General features: G+C 37.8%; 1 protein-coding gene and 1 long non-coding RNA gene across 4 annotated transcripts in view; both read left to right on the forward strand.

The window, feature by feature from the left end:
* nlgn1 (neuroligin 1) overlaps positions 1 to 17,495 on the forward strand; it is a 292,800-nt gene that overhangs the window by 229,946 nt on the left and 45,359 nt on the right. The gene's annotated exons all lie outside the window — the stretch shown is intronic.
* LOC112843849 (uncharacterized) lies at positions 3,823 to 4,523 on the forward strand. Its single transcript, XR_003216377.1, has 2 exons — positions 3,823 to 3,905; positions 4,017 to 4,523. It is a non-coding gene; the product is annotated as an uncharacterized LOC112843849 (long non-coding RNA).

A 17,495-nucleotide genomic window follows, 5' to 3' on the forward strand; every position in this document is an offset into this window, starting at 1 on the left:
TACACTTACATTAGGTTATTATGATACCACTTGAGATTTTAAACAGTCTTTAATAAATAAATACAATAAATAAATCTAGAGATAGATATCACGGAGGCAGGAAGAGGATAGGGTTTAAAAGTGAACCCAACCAGAGAACATTATCCACTCAGCTAGACAAGAGCAGTTCACCTTTATTTCCTAATATCCTCAAACCTCCCAGAAGTAATGAGGTACTTTGAAGAGCGCAAAATGAAATGAATGCAGCATTGAGCATGGTGTAATTCGATGCATGAGATCTGTTAGCCTCCTCTCCGTGTGTGATATGTGTTTGGGTGTGAAAGTGAGGAGTCTGATTTGACTCCTGATAAATCTTCCTCTGCTGTGGCATCAGAATGTATTACTGAGCCAACAGCCAGGGCAAAATCCATTTTTATCTGAGTGCAATTGATGTCACTCCAACCTCTCATAAAAGTGCCTGTGCCAAGGCACCAGATGTGAGGTTTTTCCTCTTTGTGTTTGCATGTAAGGGTCTGCGTGTTTGAGTGCAATTGTGTACGTGTCAATGTGTGTGTTTGAGGCGAAAGGTGAATTGATTTCCACAAGATGGTTTCGGAGAGGAATAGGTCTCACAACTGCCCAGAGCTGTCTGTAGAGAAATAACCCTGTTATACTGGATAGTGTCACACATATACACACAAACACACACACACACACACACACACACACAGCCGCACACACTGAACCTGTTTTGACAGTGGTTTTTGGCACAGCTTAACCTTAATCTCATGACTGCACAGTTTTGACAAGATGGTTTGTTCTTGCTAGAAGGCTTCACACACCCCTCCCTGCAGGCAGGACGAGTGGTCTGATCTGATGGTAGCATCACAGAGTGCCCTGGCGCTGGAAAGCCCGTCCCCCATTATCTCGTGCACTACCACTTATTAATGGCAAATGAAGGCCATTTATCAGCCCAACTATCTTCATACTCCAAACTTTGTGCAACAGTTGACAGGAGAAAGATAAATTTTTAGTACTTCCTTCCTACCTTTTTTCCGGCTTTCTCCATCTGTTGCATGCTTTTTGTGTTTCCATGCATGAACACTGGTTTTACAGTGTTGTATTATGGCTTTGTACAGCCATTTCATACTTGTTTGCACTTGTCTTATAACATTTTAATTTTGGCTTTTTAAGACTTTTTGATTTCTCTCTCTTTTACAGTTTGATTAAAATATATGGTTGCCAATAGGTCGGTGATGTAGGTCTATACTATATAGTACTTTTGTTTGTGATGGGTGATAATTACAGATTTATTAGGTCCAGCTTATGAGGAGGTTATGGCAATGGCCAAAATGCAGAAATTACATCACTTTACTGTTTTAGTATCTTGACAACAGTATGTGCAGGATAAGGATAAATGCTGTAATACAGTTTCAGGAAAAGAAAGGAAAATTGTGCCTGCTAAAATAATTTTCTTACTTGATCTATATGATATATATTAGCTGTTCTGTGTTGTTTGTTGATTGTTAATACAAATCGTGTATGCATCTTTACCGTCTCTACTTAATAATTTTCAGTTCAATTAATTTTTATTTATATCGTGTGATTACAACAACAGCTGCCTGAAGGCACTTTATATAAAGACCCTTCAATAACAGAGAAAAAAATCCTTAGAACCAAATGACCTCATTTGAGCAAGAACATGGCAGCATTGGGAAGGAAAAACTCCCTTTCAACAGGAAGAAACCTCCGGCAGAACCAGACTCTGGGAGGGTCGGCCATCTGCCGTGTTGGGGGTGATGAGACAGAACAAAGACACTGTGAAAGAGAGCCAGAGATTAATAATAATGAATGATGAAATGCAGAGCAGTGTATAAATGCATAGAGTTAAAAAAAAAAAAGGTTAGGAGGAAGAAGCACTCTGGATCATGGAAAGCTCCCAGCACCACAGGCCTACTGCGTGACTAAGGGGAGGAATCAGGGTCACCTGATCCAGTCCGAACTATATGCTTTATCAAGCAGGAAAGTTTTAAGCATAGTCTCAAAAGTAGAGAGGGCGTCTCCAAAATCCAAACAAGAAGAGGAGCCTGAAAGCTGGAAGCTCTGTCTCCCATTCTAATTTTAAATATCCACTGAACTACAAGTAAGAAACCTGTGTGAGAGTGAAGTGCTCTGTTGGGATTACATGGAACTATGAGATGAGACTATGAGAAACAGAACAAAAGGCATGAGAGAAAGAAGGATATACCAGCAAATTACTCTACCTGTTAAATGGGTGTACCACTATCCCAGCAACATACCCAAAAGACAATGTTTATGTTTACAAATATATAGATTAATATAATGTAATAAAAAGAAATAGTTAGAGCACTGGTTTAAATAAATAAACCAAATTTATTTATTTATTTATTTATTTTTAAATCCATGGCTCATCAAGCCCACTCACACACACTAATAATTATTGTCACAGGAATATATTTTCAGCGTGGTGATGTTGCCGCTAGATCACTTGGAACCCCCATAGAGTTAATGGTATTAAAAAAAAGCTGTACAGTACAGAGCTTTTAGCCTCAGACAGTCATCTGGGTGGCTTCTAATGGGGAAATCAGGTTCAGTGGCAGTCTCACGCTGTATTGCTGTTTTGTTTATCTTTGATGTTGTGTTTTTCACACCTGTCCCATTACTGGTAAATTCTGCTGTCGTTCCCTTCCCTGCTCTGACCAACTTGTCAACCAATCGGCATGCAACCAATCCACTGCACCATCCACACTGAGCAACTTGCAGTTGGGATTTTGGAAGCCTGCACTGGATTGGTTTGCATTGGTTGAAAACTTCTCTCCACAGCCAAATACATATGGAAACAGACACAATCGCTGTATGATAAATTAAGCATCAGTCCACATATGGGTGGACTGTTGTCCCACTATATGCCACCAGAAGACTGTGAGAAACATCAAAGTGCTGAGTAAACCCATTAAAATTGTTCACTTTTTATCATCAAAGCAAAGCTAAACCTCAGAAATTAAGGGAAAACGTAGTGAGAACCCTATTTTAAATCGTATGTTTGAAAAGTAAGGACCATGAAGGCAGTTTCCAAAATCTCATCCAAGTGTGTGGTTACTTAGTGTGTATATGTTAATTACTATGTTAAAACACAGCGTGTTGACTATGATTTTCAAGCCCCAATAGAAACATGAATAATAAAACTAAAAAATAAAATAATAAAAAATAATGTTAATACTTAACATACTTCATCACATCTGACAATGTAAAAAAGTCTCTGTGACCTGTAAAATGAATGAAGGGAAAGCCAAAAAGTGGACCTACTTTTGTTGTTTCAAACATTACTGAGTTCAAATGTAGGCTTGATCCTCTCTTTGAGCAAAAAGTTGAGAGGACAAAATATAGCACAGAAGAGTTACTATAAGAGAGAGTGAGAGAGAGAAACTACAAAAGTGAGAGGAGAGTAAACAAGCTTCGCTGATGGGAGAGAATGAGCGGAGAACAGGAGCTGTGAGAACAAGTAGGATTAGCCCGAAAGTGAAGGATTAGCAGGGGTGAAAGGAGTCCCACAGCATAAAGCTGAGAAGCCAGCATCAACGAGGCAGCAAGCAGATAGCTGGAGGGGTTACACGACTGGATTCTGCTAACAGATAGTAGAGAGCCACTACCAGGAGGGAGCTACAACCAGCTGAGAAATTTAGATGCACTGCTGGTTGGCAAAATTAACTCCCTTTGGCCTCATAGAGTGGTTTATTGCTATTGGCTAAGAGGTGGTAGTGGGGGGGTTGGGATGAGTGTGTGATCTATGTGTTTGTGGCCTAAGAAAGCTACAGAGTTTTTCAAATGCAGGGTTAGCATTAGTTCTTTTGAAACGTACGAAAAGCTAAGGGTATAGATAGTTATTTTAGTGTGGATTTAATGAGGTTGTCTATTGATTTTATTGTTTATCTTAATATTTATGTACAGCGTTTTGTGATTGTCTATCTGCGAAAAGCGCTTAATAAATAAAGTTTACTTACTAGTTTACTTACTAGGTTGGAAAAAAGCTGAAAAAATATTTTGGTCAGAATTGTTTATTTAAGGATCCATTTGTTTCTTATAGAAACCATCTATGCATTTCTTATTTTAATATGATCAAAAGACCAAGTGTATAACCATACTTTTGAAATGTTCAATTGAATGTTTGAATAACCTTTTTGCAACTGAAGGAACAACATTATCCAAGATTTCAGAAAGTATAGTAGAAGGAAATCAAAACCTTTTTTTTATTATGTTACAAAAGGAAATGGAAAAAAAAAACCATTCATACGAAGATAAATTAATTTGAAAATCCTCAAGTTCGTCTGTCGGTTCAGGGGGAAAGGTTGGCTTTGTATTCAATCATTTGATCACACTCTCGCTTTTATATTTGGATAGAAGAGTATTTAAGTGAAGCTAGTCATCTCTCCAAAAAGCACTGCAAAAATATTTGAAGCACTGATGCAGGATGGAAGGCTACGAGTGCAGATACCCTACCAAAAAGAGGAAAAGGAAAAAAAACAGAAAGAAAAAACTGCTAAGTTGGGATCTTTAAAGTCTAGTGCAAATGAGAAAGTGGAAGCAGTTTTTTAGTGCTGTATATAATTTTGTTGTCAGTCCACATCAAGTTAAACTGCAGTGGGGTGAAGGAGTCTATGGTGTCTCAGTGGTATAAATAGGCTTAGTTTGGGCTCCCTGTGGTGTCTTCAGAGAAATATGATGAATAATTCTGAAGTTCATGTTGCAGTCATTGCACCAACAAACAGACACACATAGGCATACCCACTACCCTTGCATACACACACACACACACACACATACACACACACACACACACACACACACACACACACACGAACAGTCAAAGTCAAAAGAATATGCACATACATAAATATAAAGTTACACGCATGTTGGCATGTTGTGAATACATCTTTGTAAAATATGCATTAAATGCTGTGTATTAGAGCTAGAATTGCATGCTGTAATGGCCACCCACTGAAGTCTGAAGCTGTGAAATTTCACAAGTTGCTCCTCTGAATAAAAACTCTCGGAAGTTATTTGACTGAACTTTTCTTCAAAGACATATTTGATGGTGTTTAAGTTTGCAGATGGAAGAAGAAGGGAACGTGAGGGTCAGATAGAGGGGGGGAGAACAGGCGAGAGCAAGGGAATAGACAAAACCATGTTCACTTGTCTTGATGCATGCTCAATCATCTATGTTCATGTTCATTTGTGCTGCATTTTCAGAATCAGAATATCGTTATTGTCATTGTAACAAGTACAACGAAATTAAGTGCAGTCCCTGCGGTGTAGAGAAGTATAAAAAAAAAGAGGTAGAACACAGCATAACACATATGCTGATGTGGATATCAAATATTTATTGCACACGACCAAACCAAAATATATGTTGTGTTCTTTCTCAAACATTTTAACTTTTTCATGTTGTTGGTGAGTGAGTGCTTGAGTAAGACAATACACATTACATTCTACAATCATTTAATGTGACTTAAAATAGATTAGGAAAATAAAGTAGAGAAGTAAATTAAAAAAAAACAAACATATTTTCTAACTGGTAAGGGTTTCTATATTTAAACCCTGACCAGTACTCTTTTATTTCCTTGAGCTAATTGAGTATTGTACACTCTTATTATACTCATATTCTATTGTAATACTCGTATTGTATTCATGGGTTATGCTTTTTCAAACTACAAGCCTTCCAACAACACACAACAAGACTGAAGAGCAGGCAAAATAACAGGCCAGAAATAATCGGAGCCTCTCCCAGCTACCATTGGGCGAGAGGCAGGGTCCAGGGTACAGGGCTAACACAGATCTCCAGTCTGTCACAGGGCTAACACAGAGAGATAGACAACCATTCACACACACATTCACACCTATGGGCAATTTAGAAGTACCAGTTAACCTAACCTCACAATTGCAGGTCTTTGGACTGTGGGAGCAAGCCAGAGTACTCAGAGTGAACCCACACAGACACGAGTAATGTAATGCATTAATGCAGTATATGACTAAATTAGCTGTTGGAGAAAGAAACTTGTTACACTACTTGTAACATTATGTTCATGTCACTACGTAACATGACCTGAAATACATTGTCACATAATTATCAGCTGAGCATTTAAACCAGAACCTAATGTCTCACACGCTGACACAAATAATAAGGACACATACATCTTTTTCTTTTAGGGTTTATGTATGAACACAAAATTAACCACAAAATGCAAAGTTGAAAACGAAGAAACTGACTCTACTTTGGAAACATGCACTGGTTGAATGTTACAATGATGCTACATTCTCAGCACAGACGTATACATATGCACATATGTCTCTATGGGTTCTTATCTCCACACCTCAAAAACCATAGACCATGCCACTGTTTTCTCCTTCCTGCACATGAACCAAAATCTGCTGTAGTGTTCAGGTAACAATTTACTTTGGAATGGCACAGAGCCGTGAAGGTAAACCTCAAGAAATCAACTTCATTTGGTATTTTACTGAAAGAAAGTACATTATTAACAGCTATGCCATTGATAATGTTGAGAAGTATTTTTAACATGAAAAGCTGAACTGCTGCTCAACTACCACTTCATTTACTAATAGTATGTAGCCAGCTAAAGTGATGTAAATCAAATTTACCTTTTACATCAGACTTGTAAGTCTGACACTTTAGCCCAGTTGCAGCTTATCTACACAGTACTGAACATTTGAGTATGACTGGTTATCTTGTCTGGTTTGCATGCCAAAGCTGCATCAAGCTGGCTCAGTGGTGCTTTAAAGCAGACCAAATGCACTTGAGGTGAGAAAGGTGTCCAGCGTATCTGTCATGCTGGAGAAATTGTGCAGTGATGTTCAATATTTCAACGCACACATACAGACACACATAGCTATTTGGGGCTCAGGTGACGTTAGTGCAGGTGTTGTCAGAAGGCTTTAAGCTGACTGAGTGTATTGGAGGATGGAAAGATATAGATACAGTTCATGCACGTAAGCCCGCATGCACACACACACACAACACACACACAGTAGTTTGTTTGGTCTGAGCAAAAATGTGGAACATTGAAAATTCATATTGCGTCACAAAATATTTTATAAACCGAATTCTTTTTAAAATCATGATTAAAGTATGACGGCCGAGGTTGTGTGGAGGTGATTATTATGTTTTTATATTCTTTTTTTCCAAGTGTATATAATAATTTATTTATTTGGATTGGAGTGGAAACCAACATCTGTCTCGTTTCATTTCCTTCTTCAGCGGATAACGATGAAGAAACTGCCCTTTTTTGCACTCTCGCTCGTTCTGTTTGTCTGCCACTTTTTTCCCTTGCTCCAACTCTCTAAATTAAAGAGGCTTTTAGCTCTCTAAAGTGAGAGCTGTCGGCCCAGCTGTCCACTTTAGCATTAAGCAAATTGTCGGTACACACACAGACACACATAGAGACATGTGAGCATGCTCACACAGACATCTCTCTCTCTCTCTCTTTGCCTTTCTCTCTATCTGGCCCAGTTATTTGAGAAGGTCAAGTATGTGCTGCGGCAGCCTCACATATGCTGGGGGATCAGTAAATTACAGCCGTCCAGGAGGGAACCGAATCAGACAATTAACTCGGCTCCGTAAAGGCCAACGCAATTTCATCTTGCACACATACGCACACACTTCCGTGCACTTTTGTGGTGCATTACTTGTAAAGTCCTTACATTGATTGCATTAATTCCCAAACCAACAAACTTAATCCTAAATCTAAACTACAGCCTAAACTACACAATGAGTTTCTACACAATGATAGTCACACCTGTCCTGAACACACAATGACACATGCACATATATATATATATATATATCTAAAAGTGTAAGAGAGAGAAAAAGAGTGTATGTAGTTTTTCCTGGATTCCTTGGAATCCTCTGCAACCTCTTTGGGAGGATAGCATTGAAGCATTTGAAAGCCTGTAAAACGTAGAATCCTAAATGAGCTCCTTTTGTGTGTTCTGGATTGTGTGATTGTGAGCAAAGGGAAATGAAACGAAGGGATAAAGACAGAGGAGACAATTTTGCAGAGCGACATGGCAGGAAATTGGACAAATCTCCTGTTTTTCAAACATCTGATTACAGGGATCATATTCAATATGAAAGCAACTGTTCACTTGCACGGGCTGGCAATGGAGAAAATAAGACAGATGCACTGAAAGTTTCCACGAGAAGAAATTAGAGTGAGTTAAGGACTGAAATAACTACTCAGTACAATTTCAGCACCAAAAATGATTCAGTCACTTTTACTAATTCTGTTAGGCTATTTTTTCTCTACAGATTTTCTACTGAATAGAGAGACAATAAAAAGCCTCTTCACTTAGCTAAACTGGTTTCCACTACATTTCCACTTTATGGACATATTATGACTGATTAACCTTTTGCTCCTTCAAACCAATGTTATTTATTATGTGGTTTATAATAATGAAACTGAGGTGATAAATTAAGGATCGGATCAGCAGATAAGAATACAAGTGTGTAACCACATATCAGGTGTGGTTACATGAAGTGTATTTCCTGGCCTGAGCATAACACAAAAATGTCTCCCCTCTTCCCCACGTCCTAGTAAGGACCAGGGCCACAGAGTAATTGCTGTCCAAACAGAAAGGTTTTCTTTATTCTTTTTATCTTGATAACATCATTTTGGGCATTGTCAAAATGCCAAGCGAAGCATTCTCAAAATAGAAACAAGTAACATACCTTTCACTCATAAGAAAAAAAAAGTGGCTTAATTGCTTTTTAAGCATAAACAGAAGAAAACGCGATAAGGCTAAAAACAGGACAGCAAGTTCAAGAAGATATTTGCAATATGTACAAAAGTTGTTGATCTAGCTTGTCTAAACACAGACGATCACTCAGGATTAACACAGCAGTGTTCAGTTTCGGCACGGATAGTTTGAAGCTAGGCAGGAGGTGGAGTGAAGCCAGGCTTGGTCTCAATTTAAAGTAGGCTCCTCCAGTGTTTGGCTTATCGCCAGCTGCTACAAAAAATTACCCTCAGGTGGGGAGTAATGAAAACAGTGTTCATATACAATACCAACAATAAACAAGTGGGATTTAAAGGCAAGGTATATCATACATATATATCATGATCATAAAACAGGCTTTTTCTCTTTTCTAATGCTTCTCCGCTTTTTGTTGGCACATGTCAGCAAATATCGATGAGTTGAAAGGCATTAAAGCAACTGATATGCTAGGATGTGTACTCAGTGATGCAAGATCCAAGGGAGAAACAAAAAAAACAAACTCTTCCTCCATAGCACTACTCATAGAAGAAAGGAGATCAGACAATAAAGTGAGCAGAAAGATGACAGACAGCTGAGAAAAGGCAAATAAACACAACTAAAAGAAAAAGAAATCATAAGTCCCATAATACAAACTGTCAGTATGTACAGCCCTCATTACATAGTGATAATTAGAATAAATGGCAGTGGAGAAAGACTGATAGACAGCCAGGCAACCTCTGACTGTACAAACCTACAGCACAATACATCATTAACCTCTCTCCGACACCCTACTGTTATTTGGCCTCACTAACTTTTTTTTTTTTGCCTTCTTGGGGACTTAAGAATATAATAAAAGCTTTTCTTGTGAGTTATAACAGCCTTAATTATCCTTTTGAAGTCAATACTGCTTTTATGTATATACTGAACGAATGATTTCAAAATATATCATGAATACGTTCATGAAATATCTGTTATTGACTCAAAGTAGACTAATTACAAATATAAATTTAGGTCAAATATAACACCACTGGTATCACATTGTAACTAGTATTAAAGTTCAGAAAAAAACCTGATAAAAACAGAAATTCCATTTGATAAATCACGTTTTTTTTTTTTTTGATTGATCATAATTTTTGTACATTTGTTAGCGAATGAAACGCTGACAGTTAGTGACAATAAAGCATGCTGACTTAGACTTAGAATCAAGGAAGCAATCTACAGGCACTCATTCAACACCTTTCACAGTCATAACTAACTGAAGAAATCATTGTATATCCTGTTTATTTTTAGTGAATCATTAGAACCGGAACTGACTTCTATGGGATTCTCACATACAGCTGTTGTTGTTGCTGTTCTAATATATGAATCACAGTTGTTTACAGGAAAACATGGATAATACCAGACTCATTAGCACTCACAAAACTGAACTTTGTCACAGCAGGTAGTGTTTTTGCTTCAAAGACTCATGTTTCATACTAAGGATACAGACTGTGACCTGCAATTAATTATAAACGCAGCAGAAACGGGCAATTATGCCAGTAATAACCAATCTTACCCTCTAATTGTCTTATTTGGTTTGATGATTACAAAGAATTGCAAGAAAAGTCAATCTGCTGGACAGGACTAACATAGCTGACCTCTCTCTCTCATGCTCTTGCTATGCGTGTGTGTCGGTGTGAGAGAGAGTGAGAAGGAGGATGTGTGAACCAAGATGCTGACGTGCAAGGCGAGCTGTTCGCTGCTGTTAATGGACAGCTAATATCATGAGTGAACGGTAAAAGTAGAGGCTGCTTCGTGAGCAGATGGAAAATCAATAGCCTATTAGAGGGTACAGGGCAGCAGGGACATGAAGAGACGGGGAAGAGGGGGGACGACGAGGTGAAGCGAGTGAGTTGGGATGAGGAAGAGGTGAGAAGAAACTGCCAGAGATGATAAATTTATTCTAAGCCTTTAAGTAATATTAATCCCATTTAAAAAAACAACAAAAAAAACAAGTACAAGATTCTTTGTGGCACACGTACTTACTCACACATAAAAAAATATGTATAGAAACCACAGGGGCAGTAATTAATTTCTCTGTGATTTTTATTTAAATGCATTTCTGTACTTTGTCAAAACCTTCAAACTTTAAACGTTCTTCCAATAAAGCACAATAAATTGAACTTAAAATTGAGAGCACGACATTCTCGCACAAACACTGACAAATTGCAGAGGCCCATTAATTTCCTACACAGTAAATGGATCTTGCAGTACACACACATACAAGTTCAAAATCATGCCATCCAGGTTATTACTGTACAATAGTAATTTTTATTATTTCTATTCATTATGAAATTCTTTTACAATGGGATTCTTCTAACAGTTGTGCCACTGAAGCACATTACACTCAACCAAATAAGCCGAAAAGGAGCTGTAGCACAGACTTTCTGGGAGACAAGGAGGAAACGAGAGCAAGAGCTTGAGGGTAGCAGTGATAATGAGAGAAGTCCAGCTTCTCTGTGTGTCCGCTAGCCTCAGCAGCCTCTAGCTGGCTATTAGTAGCTGCAGCACAACCACAAGGCTCTGTGACAGTCAATTAAACCTCTTTATCTGGGATGCCTGCATCTCTTTTTGCTCGTCCTCCTCCTCCCTGCTCTCTTGTCTGCATGCCCTTTCCTTTTGTTGTCTTTATTCTCCCCATATTCATTCTGCTTCCTGGTTCCTTCCCCCTTTGCTACCTTCTCCTTGAACTCCAAATGTGCTACATTTACAAAGCGATACCTCCTATTGGTGGAGCTCGCCAGGCAAAGCGGTGTTTACACGAATGGCCTTAACAAGCCAGCTCTGAGTTTGTGTGAGTATTTGTGTGTCCTTTGGACTTACAGCTATCTAGAAATCATGTCTTCTCTTAAGGCTTCGCATTGGCTATTTATGAAGTCAAACTGAAGCTAAGTGTCTTGCCTTTGGTGACTGATGGACTTGCTTACTGTAGTAGATTCAAAAAAGACAGAGATTTGAAACTGCTTCATAATACAGTCTACACCCTAATTAATTTGTTGAAATTTAAACTAGCATAATGATAGATAGTCGTAGCCTTGTTGGTTATTGCATTGGGTAAAATGCTGTCTTACTCAATCTCTTTCATAAGCCTTCGGACTCACTGACCATGACTATGTTTGGTTGTTTTCACAGGCTCATGACAGATTATCTGAACAACACTTCATACAAAATAATGCATTTCATAGACTCAAGAAAAACACAAGAGTTCACATTAGAAAGTCGTCATATGTGATGCAAATAAACATACGCTTCATATCAGAGTCACAGTGGCCTTGTTAAGCAAAAAGCATCAATGTCATATGGAGAGAGCAGTTAAAGAGGGGCGAGACAGCAGTTACACACCGGTTGAATGGTGCCCACATTCTGTCATCTGTTCTGTCTGTGTGTGGCGCATTAATAAAGTCCACCTGTTTGTCTCATCGCATATTTATTTTTTGTTTGATCACACAGGTTGTCTGTAGGATGACTATAATAACTATTCATGCTGTTGCCATACTTGGTTTCTGCACAGAATTATTATCATTATTGTTTTTCAGTGGTTTGGGAGCTTTAGTGCCAGATGGTGTGTGCTGTTTCAGAGACTTTTACACCCCAGGAGGACAAGATAATGGCCAAAAGCATACATTCTGCAACATTTTGAAATGTCTTCATACATGCCAAAATTGTCTTGCTTAAGCAATCCGATCAACTTTGGAGCATTTATTGTTTTAGTACTTTTAGTACCTGACAGAATACACACACACCAAAGCATACTATACAAGCTTTCTGTCTGTGTTTTCATAGTTTATAAGCGCTTTCTTCCCCTGTTCTCCTTTGTGGTCGCATGATGTCTGCTGTGCTATGTCTGCTGTGCTAAGTTGTCAAAATGATTATGTTGTGGCAAGGTGATCAGTGCCTTCAGCTTCTGCATAGAGAGCAGAGATAGAAAAATACAGATTACAAACAGTGAATGGTTTTAGAATAGGACCAGGAAGAGGAACCTAACGTTATGAAATGTTTTTCATTGCTTGGAGTTGTTGAATTACCAGAGACAAGACTAATCAACAATTTGAAAGAAAAGGAGAACAAAATGAAAATTGTGGTAGAAAATAGAAAAGTAGCAAGAAACTGGAGGAAGACAAAGGTGCTAGGAGGACACCAACAAAGTGTGTTTGTTTCAGTAGACTTAAAGTTAGTGACCTGGAAAGACTTCCACATGGCAACTCTCAGCCAAGGGCCAGGATTGTGTGTTCGTGTGTATGCGAGGCGAGTGTATATTTGATCATAGCGTGAGCAGTCATCGACCTGTAGATTCCTTTCCTCTTGTATAAGTGCAGCTATTTCAAAGCTCTACTGTTCGCTGTCTGTGAGACACAGTCACAGTTTTTTAAAAGAAAATCAATAAAATAAATCATTAATAAAAAAAAAAGATTCCCTATGAGCAAAGCCACGTTTGCACATCTACAGTGAAGATTTACGCTGCCCACACATGCACCAATGTGATTTTTTTTAGGGGAGCGGAAACAAATAATAGATAACTTGGTCAATAAAAGATGAGTCAGTCAGGAAATCGTGGAAAACGTCTATCACAGCCCAGTTCAGTATTTTTACCCTAATAATACCTAAAAGTCTACAATATTAAATGTAATATTTAATTAATTCATATTTAACTGATATATTTATATTTTGACCATTATTCATTTTCTTAACTACATATTCAGCTCAGGGTCGTGGGGAGACTGGAGCCCATCTTAGCTGTCACACGGTTAGAGGCAGTGAACAGGTCGCTAGTCTATCACGCAGCTAACACATGGGGACAGGCTCGCATTCACATGTATGGACAATTTATGTAGAATGACCAGTTTACCTAACATGTATGACTTATGACTGTGAGAGGAAGCCACAGTATGCAGAGCATTTCATGTTATTACCTCATTTTTCCATTTTTAGTTGGTCGTGGTTGCACAGTGAGCAGTCTCACACAGCACTTTGTGCATGCTTTTCTCCATCTTCATTTCTTGAAGTACGTGTAATTCTTGAAAGACTGTGTTGGTTTACATGTTTCCACAAGGTTTTGTACTTTGTGTTTATTTATAGAAACAAAGGGCTTTAGTTCCTTTTTAATGTATTTTCTATCTTTCTTTATGCCAAGCTTTTACAATTGTTGGTTCCTTTATGCTGTTAGTAAAGCATTTGTATTCCTTTTTTGTTGCACTAAAGGAAGTTAAAATGCCATGTTTTAGCAGACATTTGAATGCAAATTCTTGCAAATTGTATTTGCATACCCTCTCAAGTCGCATTACCATACAGTACAGTCGGACTCTAGTGGACTTATTACCTTTCTCATAAGATGCAAGAAAAATGGGAGGACAAACAGCAAGCCAGAATGATTTATTGTATAAATGTATTCTCCCTAAGTAACCTTAAATGCAATCTTAGGCTAAGCAATGCAAAATATAGTGTGCCACATAAGTAGCTATAGATGTTTACAGATTAGCCCAAATTAACACAGACTATCTCTAAATTAATAGTGCACATATATCAAGTTACATCAATAAGCTCTTTCAATTTTGTGGAAGCTATAATATGGAGAAAAGTGTGTACATATGTGTTTTTACTGTTTGCATTTGTAAGGATGAGAAGAAAAATGTCTGCCCAAATTATGGTGACCTCCACCAAAAGGAAAGTTAATAACAAATATAGTCCAATGGACAGAATCCTGTGTTTTCCTAATTAAAAACTAATTCAAGTTACTCTGTACATTTAAAAGGTTTGCTATTATGTTACCATAACAACTTTGTAAGGTTAAAAGAAGTGAAGCGACTTTTCTTTTAAAACTATGGCAATTGCTCTGTAGTTTGCTTTAAAGAATATTAATGCAAGTAGGCAAAACTTCTGATGACCTGTTCGACTCAGCAATACATCTAAGCAGATGAAAGGATACATGTATTAAATGATATATATCAAAGAAGCTTTGACTGATGTCTTTAATGCATCAGTCAAAGTTTATATCTATGTCTCTTCTGTAGACAGATATATACATGAAAACTTGATGATTTTTAAGCTTTGTTTTTTGTTTTTTTTCTCTTGTTTCAATTATATTTGCATGTTCAAAATAAAATTCTATCTATCTATCTATCTATCTATCTATCTATCTATCATTCAGCAGCATTGTTTGTTTGAACATAACAACATAACACAACGTTTGTTTGAATATATAAAAATATGACGGTTATCAATACATCTTTGGCACTTTCTTTCTTTTTGTGACTGTGTAGATTATACACGTGGTGGTGATGAAAGCCTCTATCACGCCAGATTTTCTTAGGCAGCATCATTATTAGATGAGCGCAGACTCATTTTAGCTAGGAGCCGTATCCTGTCTGTTCACACCAATGCAACTTTCATGCATGTGTCTGTGTCTATATCTGGCCATCTTCTTCCACACTCAGTGAGCTGATGGCTCATGACACCTGCACTCACATCACCTTGTCCCTCAAGAGGGATGCGCGTTTTCATGAGTGCACTTCTATGTGTGTGTGTCTGTTTGTGTGCGTATGTTGAAATATTGAACAAAGCTTACCTGCAGTATGAGAGCTTGCTGAGCTACTCTCAGATGTGGGATACATTTCTCACTTATAATGGATTTTTTTTAACCTAACCTGCTCTTCTGGTTTAGTTTGAGGATAGACTTAAAATCTTGACTGAAGACATCCAGAAATACCACACTGTATGATGGATAAAACAAGTAAAATGTAGGTTGATTAATAAAAGGCAGTTTTAAGGTTAACCATAGCAACTTACTATAACTGTTAGACATCTGCCAGTCACGTAAATAGTTAATAGGTAGAAACTGCAGGGTAAAGATTTCTTTGAGCATGAGTTGGTAGACATTCATGCTAAAATGAAGATGCTGTGCTGAATGCATTGGGATTAATTAATGAAATTATGTTGTTTTACCAGCATTACTGCACAGTGGACAATGGACACAATTACTCCACTTCCACAATAACACTTTACAGGCTGTCATTTTTCTCTATAAAAAAGACTAAGACACTTCAAGAAGGACCAAACAGGATCATTTTGGAAGCCACTAACTTTTATTTTTTCTCTCTTTTCTCCTTACAAGTGAAAAGTAGACTTTATATAGGGACATCACACCTCTCTCTACACATCCACCCACATGGCACACACACGCTCTCACACCATTGCCTGGAGTGTGCAGGGGAGCAGGCAGGAATGTCACAGCTATTACAGATCCTGTTGTCTCTGTCTTTGGGACAACAGCAGCCACCCAATTAACCTTTCATCTGAAGGCACACACCCACGCACATGCAAGCATACATGCACACACACACGCACACACACACACAGATGCATCACACATCGAGAAGATTTCATTTGAGAAGGACACAGCGTGCAGTCCACCATTCAGTTTATGTTATCTCTTGACAGAGTACATGTTGTAGGATTCTAGACTAATAGGCATTGCCTTTTCCTCTCGTCTCGCTTTCTATCATTATTTGTCAAGATAACACAAACAGATATATAGTGCATACACCTACTTCAGCATATTATTTTTTTCGGTACAAAAAACAAAAGTAGGGCAAACTATCAACGCACCAAAATAAAAGAAATAAAAGTTTTTCTTTGATTAAAGTTTACAGACGATTTACATGCATTATTTTACTTTGCTATTAGGAGCACTATAGTGACTAAATGCATATGAGGACCAGATTGCACTAGACCATATCAGAATTTATAGTACAGTGCATATGAACTGTAATAACTCCCCCACCCCCAATTAAACAGTTAAATATACAAATTAAGCTAAATTAATATATTAGTAAATCACATCTCGACTCCTCTGGAATCAGCTTTGATAATGTTAGATTCTGAATATACATCATGTCAAATTTATGAAAAGGAACATGGATTAAGCTCTAAAGCCCCACTCCCACATATCTAGAGATCCATTGGTGACCCTCTTACAGGAAAAATGTACACTACGAGTCAAAAAAAGAAAATAGATAGAGAGAGAGATAGATAGAGAGAGAGAGAGAGATAGATAGATGACTGAATGAACACCTTTGAAACAGTCATAGGGATAACTGTGCTAGATCACCTTAATAAAGAAAGGATTCACTGTAGACCCATTGTATTATATTGCATTCATTTTAGCTACTGTACAGTGTCATAAGTATTTCATCATTCCTGATTTCTTAGTTTTTTGCATATTTGTTACTCTAATGTTTCAGATCATCAAAATAATTGTAATATTAATGTTAAGTGATGATTTCATTTATTAAAGGAAAAAAGGTGATACTTTTCATGGTACTGTTAATGTACCGGACTGGGCAAATCAGTGCAATCCCTAACCATCAGGGTCTTTATGACAGCACACTAACACACAGAGACTGGGTTAGAGTGCCATGCAGATCACACAGAATCATCTAAACCATTTTCCACTCTGTTCACAGTAAAATGACCTCAGCTGAACATCAACATGTAAACACACAGACTGTATGCTTCTTTCTAGCAGTGATGTAAACTTGACCAGGTATCAAATAACAAGATCGGCTCCACCACTGGGGGGTTCCTGCTCAGCCTTTATGTGCATGAGCACTACAGTCCTCAAGACCAATAACACCCCGTGCATTTTTTATTAAAGTCATCATTTATTGCCATTGCTTAAATGTGGCTTTTGTGGT

This window comes from Oreochromis niloticus, linkage group LG23 (genome assembly GCF_001858045.2).
Source record: "Oreochromis niloticus isolate F11D_XX linkage group LG23, O_niloticus_UMD_NMBU, whole genome shotgun sequence".
Classification (NCBI taxonomy): domain Eukaryota; kingdom Metazoa; phylum Chordata; class Actinopteri; order Cichliformes; family Cichlidae; genus Oreochromis; species Oreochromis niloticus.